The sequence below is a fragment of the Colobus angolensis genome, unplaced genomic scaffold (genome assembly GCF_000951035.1).
Source record: "Colobus angolensis palliatus isolate OR3802 unplaced genomic scaffold, Cang.pa_1.0 Scaffold41, whole genome shotgun sequence".
Classification (NCBI taxonomy): domain Eukaryota; kingdom Metazoa; phylum Chordata; class Mammalia; order Primates; family Cercopithecidae; genus Colobus; species Colobus angolensis.
In genome coordinates, this window is record NW_012117488.1 from 6,468,478 (window position 1) to 6,476,546 (window position 8,069).

The 8,069-nt window shown below is 39.6% G+C and overlaps 1 protein-coding gene across 1 annotated transcript in view; it reads right to left on the bottom strand.

The window, feature by feature from the left end:
* WDR63 (WD repeat domain 63) overlaps positions 1-2,253 on the bottom strand; it is a 74,748-nt gene extending 72,495 nt beyond the window's left edge. The window contains exon 1 of the mRNA XM_011956112.1: positions 2,072-2,253. The gene's annotated coding sequence lies outside the window, so the exon portion shown is untranslated. The remainder of the gene's footprint in view (positions 1-2,071) is intronic.
* Between the last annotated feature and the right edge of the window lie 5,816 nt (positions 2,254-8,069).

Sequence of the window (8,069 nt, forward strand, 5' to 3'; positions counted from 1 at the left end):
AAAAAAAAAAAAAAAAAAAAAAACCCAAGACTAACGTCTTGGGTCTCTGGTAAATGTGTCTCCAAGAACTACTGATTCTCAGTAAATCTTCACTAAGACCCTGGTTAAGCTTCAAGATTCTCCTGGGCCCTTCAGCCATATTTTGGCAAGTATACAACATCCACCCCTAGAGACAACTATTCCTACAATGTCTATTAGTCTATTCTCTCGTTTCTTTCCCTCCATAACTATTTCCACTTCTTTCCAAGATTGAATATTCACTTATTTGAGTAGATGCTATCCTATTACTTCTCCCTTCCAAATATCTCTGAATTCCAAGCCCTTCTCTCCCACAGCCTCCTCTGGTTCAGGTCTTTAACATGTCCTCCAAAACTGGAGCTCCAACCCTGTTTTGTGCCATGAACCTTTGGCAGCCTGGTGAAGCCCATGCATCAAATAAAAACATGGAATTACAAAGAAGACAGATTATATGGAAATATAGGTGTTAAAATATGTTTTAAATCATGATATAATAATTTGTACTTCTTTATTAACACATTAAATAACAGAATCTAGCAGTGGTTCTAATTACCTTAATTGTGAGGTAATGATGAGGATAAATAATATATTTACAATCTCTATAATGTAATATGAAAAGAGTTGCTGGCAAAATCACAGGCCTGTGAATACTACTGTGGTTTGTTACCAATTGCATACATATCAATCGGTGGTTAGTGAAAATAAATATGTAATTTTAAAAATCCACAGATTCTCCTCCCCGAATCCTCTGCCCTAGATCATGGACACTTAACTGGCCTCTCTGCCTCTGTTCTAACCAGAACAACTACTCAAGAGGCCAACCTCAGAGCACTTCAAAAATGCATCTCTTATCAAGTCTCTTCCCTGTATAATGACTTTTGTGGGTCCCTATCATTCACAGTAGCATTCTCTTCCAGATTGTAGAAATGGAGCTCATTTGAAATGCATTCCTGGACCTCCTTTGATTTTGGAGGTCTGGGGTGAGCCTGGGACTCTGTATTTTTAAAAGCATTGTGAGACAGTCTTGCACTGGTGGTCTACACACCAGACTTTGCAAAACAAAATAGAGTCCGAACTCATATAAGTATGGCCTTCGATACCTTCACAGTCTGCCTCACCGTGTCAACCTTTCCAGTTCTATTCCAGCCTCGTACGGTTTCCATTCATTCCCAAACAGTCCAGGACTTTCCCACCTCCCTCTCTGGAGAATGGTCTTCCCTCCCACCCCTCCTGCTGCTTCTGGTCCACAACATACAGGCATCCCTCTGCTTGTTTCAATCTTACTCATTATTCAAGGTCAATAGGAACTTTTTCCGTAAAGCCTGAATTCTCCCTGACTTCGTCACTCAGGCTGAAACAATCTTGTTCTCCCTGACACTTTCCAATCATACTATGTGTAATTATGTCAGGTCTCTGCAAAGGCAGGGGGCTTCAAACTCAGAGCTTCCTAAAAGATTGCTGTGAATTCGTTTAGCATTCACCATACACAAGAAGAAGGAGAAAGTATTGAGCAGCAATTTAGGTACTAGGTAAACTAGTCACTAGGGGAATAAGACAATGTCCTTACTTGCAAAGAGTTTGTGTTCCCTGTTCATCTTCCTCACTGTTTATCTACTCCAGCCCTTTCTAAACAGTCCTGAAGTAATCTATTTCAGCCCACATTAATCTTTTATTCTTTGACCCCGCCCCTAGACGGATAATCAGAATCAGGCTATTTTGGCATTCATTCATTCATTCACTCACTCAATCATGGTTTATTGAGCTCCTATTATGTGCTAGGCAATATGATAGTCACTGGGTATATGTAACATGGGAACAAGACAGTAATGCCCTCAAAGTTCTTAGAGTGTCGTTAACCGCTCTCTCGTTGCTATTTTTGTCTCCCTCGCTAGGCTGGAAGCTCTTTGAAAGCAAGGAAAGACTTGTATTTTTTGTAGTCTTCACTGCCACTAACCTAGCACATTGCTGACATAGCGAGTGTTCAAATACCCTTGAAAGAGTGAGTAAAATACTTCTTTTCCACGCCGCCTTTCCCATTCAGAGCTTCCCTTACCTGATACTGCTGATCTGAAGGAAAAGGAGCCTCTTTGTAGTGCCCTCGGGAAAAGCTCCTTCGAGAGCTGGAGGTGGGAGTTGGACTCTCCTCTCTCAGAATAACAAATCGCAAGGGCACAAACCGCAGCAACTCTGCCGACTGTTGCTAGGACGCATCCGTCGCTAAGAGAAAAGAGGCGATTCCTCTGTGAGATTGACAGAGAACCTCTACCAATACAGTGTCCGCTTCCTAACAGTCTCTTTCAAAGCAGGCTTGTGATTGGTTGCCACGATGTGACGTCACTTAACGCTAACGGGTGAGGCCCGCAGCTTTCCACTACTAAGGAAAGAGTTTTGTGGCTTCGGTATATTGATGACAGTGGCCCGGCCTGACCCTAGGTCTGACAAGCTCGGTCCATGCCTCACACCCACCGCAATCTCACCCAGAGAAGAATCTTTTTGGGATGTGGACCCTAGGAACCAGGAGAGGAGATGTTAAGAAGTCTGCCCACTCAGAATCCTTTCGGGCAGCTTTCCTGCCCACCCTGGAGCTGGGCCCTCCTAGGGAGTGGAGAGGAAGCTGCGCTCCACTGAGTGTCGTGGGCGCCCCAGAACCCTAATGGGTTACATTTCCCTCTTGTCAGAATAACTTTTGTTTATAATTTGATTCAAGCTTAAGTATGAGTCTCCGGGGAAGAAACTTGAATCCGTGAGTAATCCAAGGTTCATTTTAACTGTGATTAGAAGTCCTGTGAGATTCATACAGTGAAGCTTAACTCTCTGAACACTGTTCTCCTCCTTTCCCTTAAAAAAAATTATAACTGCCTAATTTGTAAAGTGGCAGAATTTAATAAAGTAATGTAATTGGCTGCTGTAATTGGTCTAAATTAATTTTTACACTCAATTTAAATAAAATATTTAATTGTGAAGAGGCTGATCATTTATAACATATGAGACTTTAGGGGGCTGGTGCGGTGGCTCACGCCTGTAATCCCAGCACTTTGGGAGGCCGAAGCGGGCAGATCACGATGTCAGGAAATCAAGACCATCCTGATTAACACAGTGAAACCCCGTCTCTACTAAAAATACAAAAAATTAGCTGGGCATGGTGGTGCGTGCCTGTCAGTCCCAGCTACTCGGGAGGCTGAGGCAAGAGAATTGCTTGAACCTGGGAGGTGACCGTTGCAATGAGCCAAGATCCGTCTTAAAATAAATAAAGAAATAATAATAATAACGTCCTAATTTGTAAACTGGCAGAATTTAATAAAGCAATGTAATTGACTGCTGTAATTGGTCTAAATTAATTGGGAAGAGGCTGATCATTTATAACATATGAGACTTGAAGGATCCTGAATGAAGATTTTCACATAATGTGCAGACAGATCATATAGATTCTTTCAAATTTCTGAAAAATTTGTGTTCACAAAATTCAAATAAATTTTACAATACAAATTATGAAGAAAAAAACAGAAAAAGAGGTATTATCTAAACATTTTTCCAGCTTGTCCACTCCCAGGCACTGGAAGATTTGTTTTCCCCTGGGCTCAGTCTTGAGTCTTCTTTTCTTACTCTTCGCACTCTCCTGGTGGCATCAGCATCATATATTCCCCTTAGCTTCAGCCATTACCACTAAACACGCCAGACTTCCATTTCTACATTCTCAGCCTAACATATCTCTTAAATTCCAGACCTGAATTTCCTCTAGCTACTGGACATTTCCAACTACCTGTCTAGTTCAGTTCATGTTGTTTAATACATGCTAAATAAAGATTAAATGTAGTGAATGAATGAATTGCCATAGCACCACAACTTAGCAGAGCCAAAGTCAATTCATTTTCTTTCAGGAAACTGTTTTTCCTTCTTTATTTCCTACCCTAGGTAATAGTGTCATTGTCCATCAGTTGCAAAACGAAATGTGAAAGTCATCCTTGACTCCTCTTCTACTGCCCACAGTCAACATATCATTAAGTCCTGTCATTTTTCTTTCTTAACTGTCTCTCAAATAATCTATTTTCTCTTAGCCATCCTCTGCCTCTGCCTTATTTCAGATATGCCTTGTCTCTCACTAGACGGTAGCAATAGTCTTTTGACTTGTTCTATCTCTTTCCCTCTAATTTATTTGCCAAGTTGCCACAGAATTTTCCAAATCATAGTTTGAATTCTGACATCACCCTGCTTAAATACGCTCAAGCTGGCATATGAAACTCTGTATAAACAGGGTTCCGCAAGACACTGGAAATAAATCTGAAAGGTAATTAGTTATTTTTCTAACCTCATTTCCTGCCTCCATCCCCAGCCCAACCCACATTTTAGTCCACTGCTTCTTAATTGAAGACCCATAACAGCCAAGGAGCAGGAAATCACAGGGGCCAGGAGTGAGTAGTAGGTTGATGGAAAGAAGGTTTATAACATGAAATAGACTCCTGCAACTGAGATATATTTGTTTCATATAAAGAATTTATGAAGTTTTTGCATTTGGCTCTGCAATGAATTCATGTTTGTTTCAATTTTTTAAAAAATGTCTAAAGCCACTATTAACTAAAATTGACAGAAAATTGAATAAACACAAAGAAACCTTAGGCAACTGTGACATGCTCATCCTGTGGTTTTGCACAGCCCCTGACATACTGCTGTGCAGGTCCAGGAGTGTGTGGGTCTCAGGTTGAGAGTCAGAGCTCTGGTTACCCAGCTCCTGACTGGTCCCCATGTGCTGTGCTGGGTTACAACTGTGTGTCTGCTTATTCCGCTGCCTCAATTTCTGCCTCTACCTCCATCTGCAATGCCTTTCTTCATCCTCATTACTTGGTAAATGACTATTTATTTTTCAAGACCCAACTCAAATGTCACCTTCTCTGTCCAGCCATATAGGCAGTCAGTAGAATTAGACACTCTTTCCTCTGTTTTTCCATTATAGCAAGTATTACATTGTGTTGCAATAGCTTGTTTACATAGATGTCTGCCCCTCTAGACTTTAAGGCAGGGATGGTGTCTCATTACTTTATATTTCCTTTACATCCTTTATATCACACTGTCATATAGTGTCAAACATAGGTTTTGGTTTGTTGTTGTTTAGAGAGGGGATCTCACTATGTTGTCCAGACTGGTTTTGAACTTCTGGGCCCAAGCCTTGGTGTCCCAAAGTACTGGGATTATAGGTGTGAGCCGCCATGGCTGACTGGACATAGGTATTTAATGAAGCATATATTTAATTATGTAATTGATTTACTATTCTTGCAAGTAAATCTAAAAGAAGCTCTCTAAGAGAAGCTTCTTTGTATTTTTCTAAATAATTTGCTTTCCATAAAAAAAAATTATAATCCTTCACGGTCAGATTTAAGGAAGTAAGAATTATAACCTTGTGATCTGGCTGAGACAACAAGCCCTTCTGTCATCTTTTCTTTAGAGACATGCCAAGGGGATGTCTATTTGATGGAATGAGTCATAAGTCACAATACTAAGAAAGTTAAAAGTTAAATTGGAAATGTTTAGAAATTTCTTCATGTTACAAATTCATGATTGATTGACTACCTATTCTTTCATGGGAGTGGTCAGAAATGAAATATCATCATGGTAGCTAGTGGATATGTCCATGCTCTTCCAGGGGAGGTTGAATTGAATTTCCCTGAAACTTGAAGATATGTAAAAATTAATTTTAGTTTTATTGATTGAGCAAACATCTACAGAGTCAAGAAGTCATAATTGAAAATATTTCCCTGATTCTTTAAGGACATCTTGATAAGTTTCAGATTGGGTTTACAAAAGGATCATCTGATAAATTGATATGAGGTAGATTTTTACTACTTATTATTTCGGTGAGTGACTCATCCTTTTTATGGATTATTTTTTAAAGAGTTAGCGCAGGTCTCTTTAGGCGTGGAGGACCCTATTTTATGCCTGGAAGGGAGAAGTTTTCTTGTTTGAGCCCTAAACTGCTGGGATTACTACATATTTTCCAAGCGCTTGGGGAAACTACCACAACCTATTGCATGAGGAAGCGAGAAGCATTTGAAGAGTACTCAGCTTCAGAAAGGAGAAAAAGAGACAAAAAAGCCTGACCCTGGGACGAAGATTTAGCTGTTGGAAGAAAGGGCCAATTTTTGCAATTCTAGAAAAAAACGGACTAGAACATTAATGAGAAATTAGGATCTATTCAACATTAAAGTCAGGAGAAAGGCATTCTTAACTGCACAGAATGGCTTGAGTCTACTGGAGACTAAGGAGGACACAGGCCCCACATGGCTCCAGAATTGCTGGCCCTTCCCATAAGAGAAGGCAGGGCTCCAGCACTCATCTGCAGTCTGCAGGCAGCAGGTATCTCCAGAAGGGCCAAAGAGAGAGCTGTGGAGGTAAAAACAGGGCCATGTGGTAGCAGAGTGAACTTACTTGTCAATACGGCTGAGACTTAACTCCCTACACCTAGAAATAGTTGGTGGTGGGAGAGTCATTGTATGGTAGTGATAGACCTACAATATCATAACACATTAAAAGTCAGTGAATATCAGTTTTACATGTATAATTTTTATTGTCGTTAGAACACTTAAATATTGTTTAAAGTGAAGTCACTCAACTATTGTATTTAAATAAGGAAATTATGTTGAAGCCTAAATTTGTCACTTTCTGCATAGGTGACATTAAACAAGTTATTAAACTCTCTAAATCTCATCTGCAAAATTTGGGATGATAATGCTTTCATCAGAGCCAGGCCAGATAAAGGGCAAGAGCAACCACATTGAGTAACCAAGGGTGAGGGCAACCAATGCTGCCCTAAGGGGCATTCTTCAAAAGATACCAAACTTCCCTATAGTGAATTGTGAATAGGTTGTCAGTTAGTTTGGGTTTACATAGGGAAAATTTTACATGCCAGGAGAGACATAAATGTATTCTTCTCTCAGCCAAATAGCTTCAGATTTGAAATAAAATCTATGTTAAAAAATTTTGCCATTAAAGGTACCAATCATGAGGGTCAACCAAAAGGCAATACTCCCATTCCTGAGTTCAGCCTGCTTTGATACCTACATTTTGATTTAATTTTTAATTTTTTCAAGATGGAGTCTTGCTTTGTCACCCAGGCTGGAGAGCAGTGGCATGATCTTGGCTCACTACAACCTCAGTCTCCCAGGTTCAAGTGATTCTTGTGCCTCAGCCTCCTGAGTAGCTGGGATTACAGGTGTGTGCCACCATGTTCAGCTAATTTTTTTGTATTTTTTAGTAGAGATGGGGTTTCACCATTTTGGCTAGCCTGGTCTTGAACTCCTGATCTTAAGTGATCTATCTGCCTGCCTTGGCTTCCCAAAGTGATGGGATTTTGGGCATGAGCCACTGTGCCCGGCCTGATACCTACAGTTTGAATAGTTTGGCACTCCCCAAAAGTTGTCTAGTTTGGAAAAGTGTATTTTTAATAAGTTATTTCAAATGTAAAGAAAGAATATATATGTTTATTAACAGAAATCAATTTTTCCCTATTTCCACTAGAAAAATGGTGAACACATTTTTAAGGGGTATTAGTATGAAAGGATGCCAAATTACTAGCCTGTCCAGATTGCCCACAGATTTTAATCTGTCCCTTCCTCATAGCATTGCCATGAAAAACAAGATAGTGCCTCAAATGTGGCATATTCTTAATGAATACTTGTGGAACCAGAATTAATCAAAATTCTGTTCCAAATGAATGTATAGACATTACCTCTGTCCTTTGGTGACTATTAAAAGTAGATTTGAATATCCAACTGTCTACAAGACATTTCCACTTGGATGTTTAATACATAGTTATCTAAAGCCTGGCCTTTCCTTCAATGCTAGCCAGGAAATATTTGCTACTAGACCACTAGTTTATGAAATAATTGTTACCCATCTGCATTTATGAAATACTTGTTACCCATTTCAGTAAAAGTAGTACTGAAATTGGGAGTTTAAAAACTTTTTAGCAAATTGACACAGTAACTTCATGTTATGTATGAACAAAATTGAAGTTTGTATTTCAAACGTCCTTATTTCATTCTTTTAGCAATTTATTTATG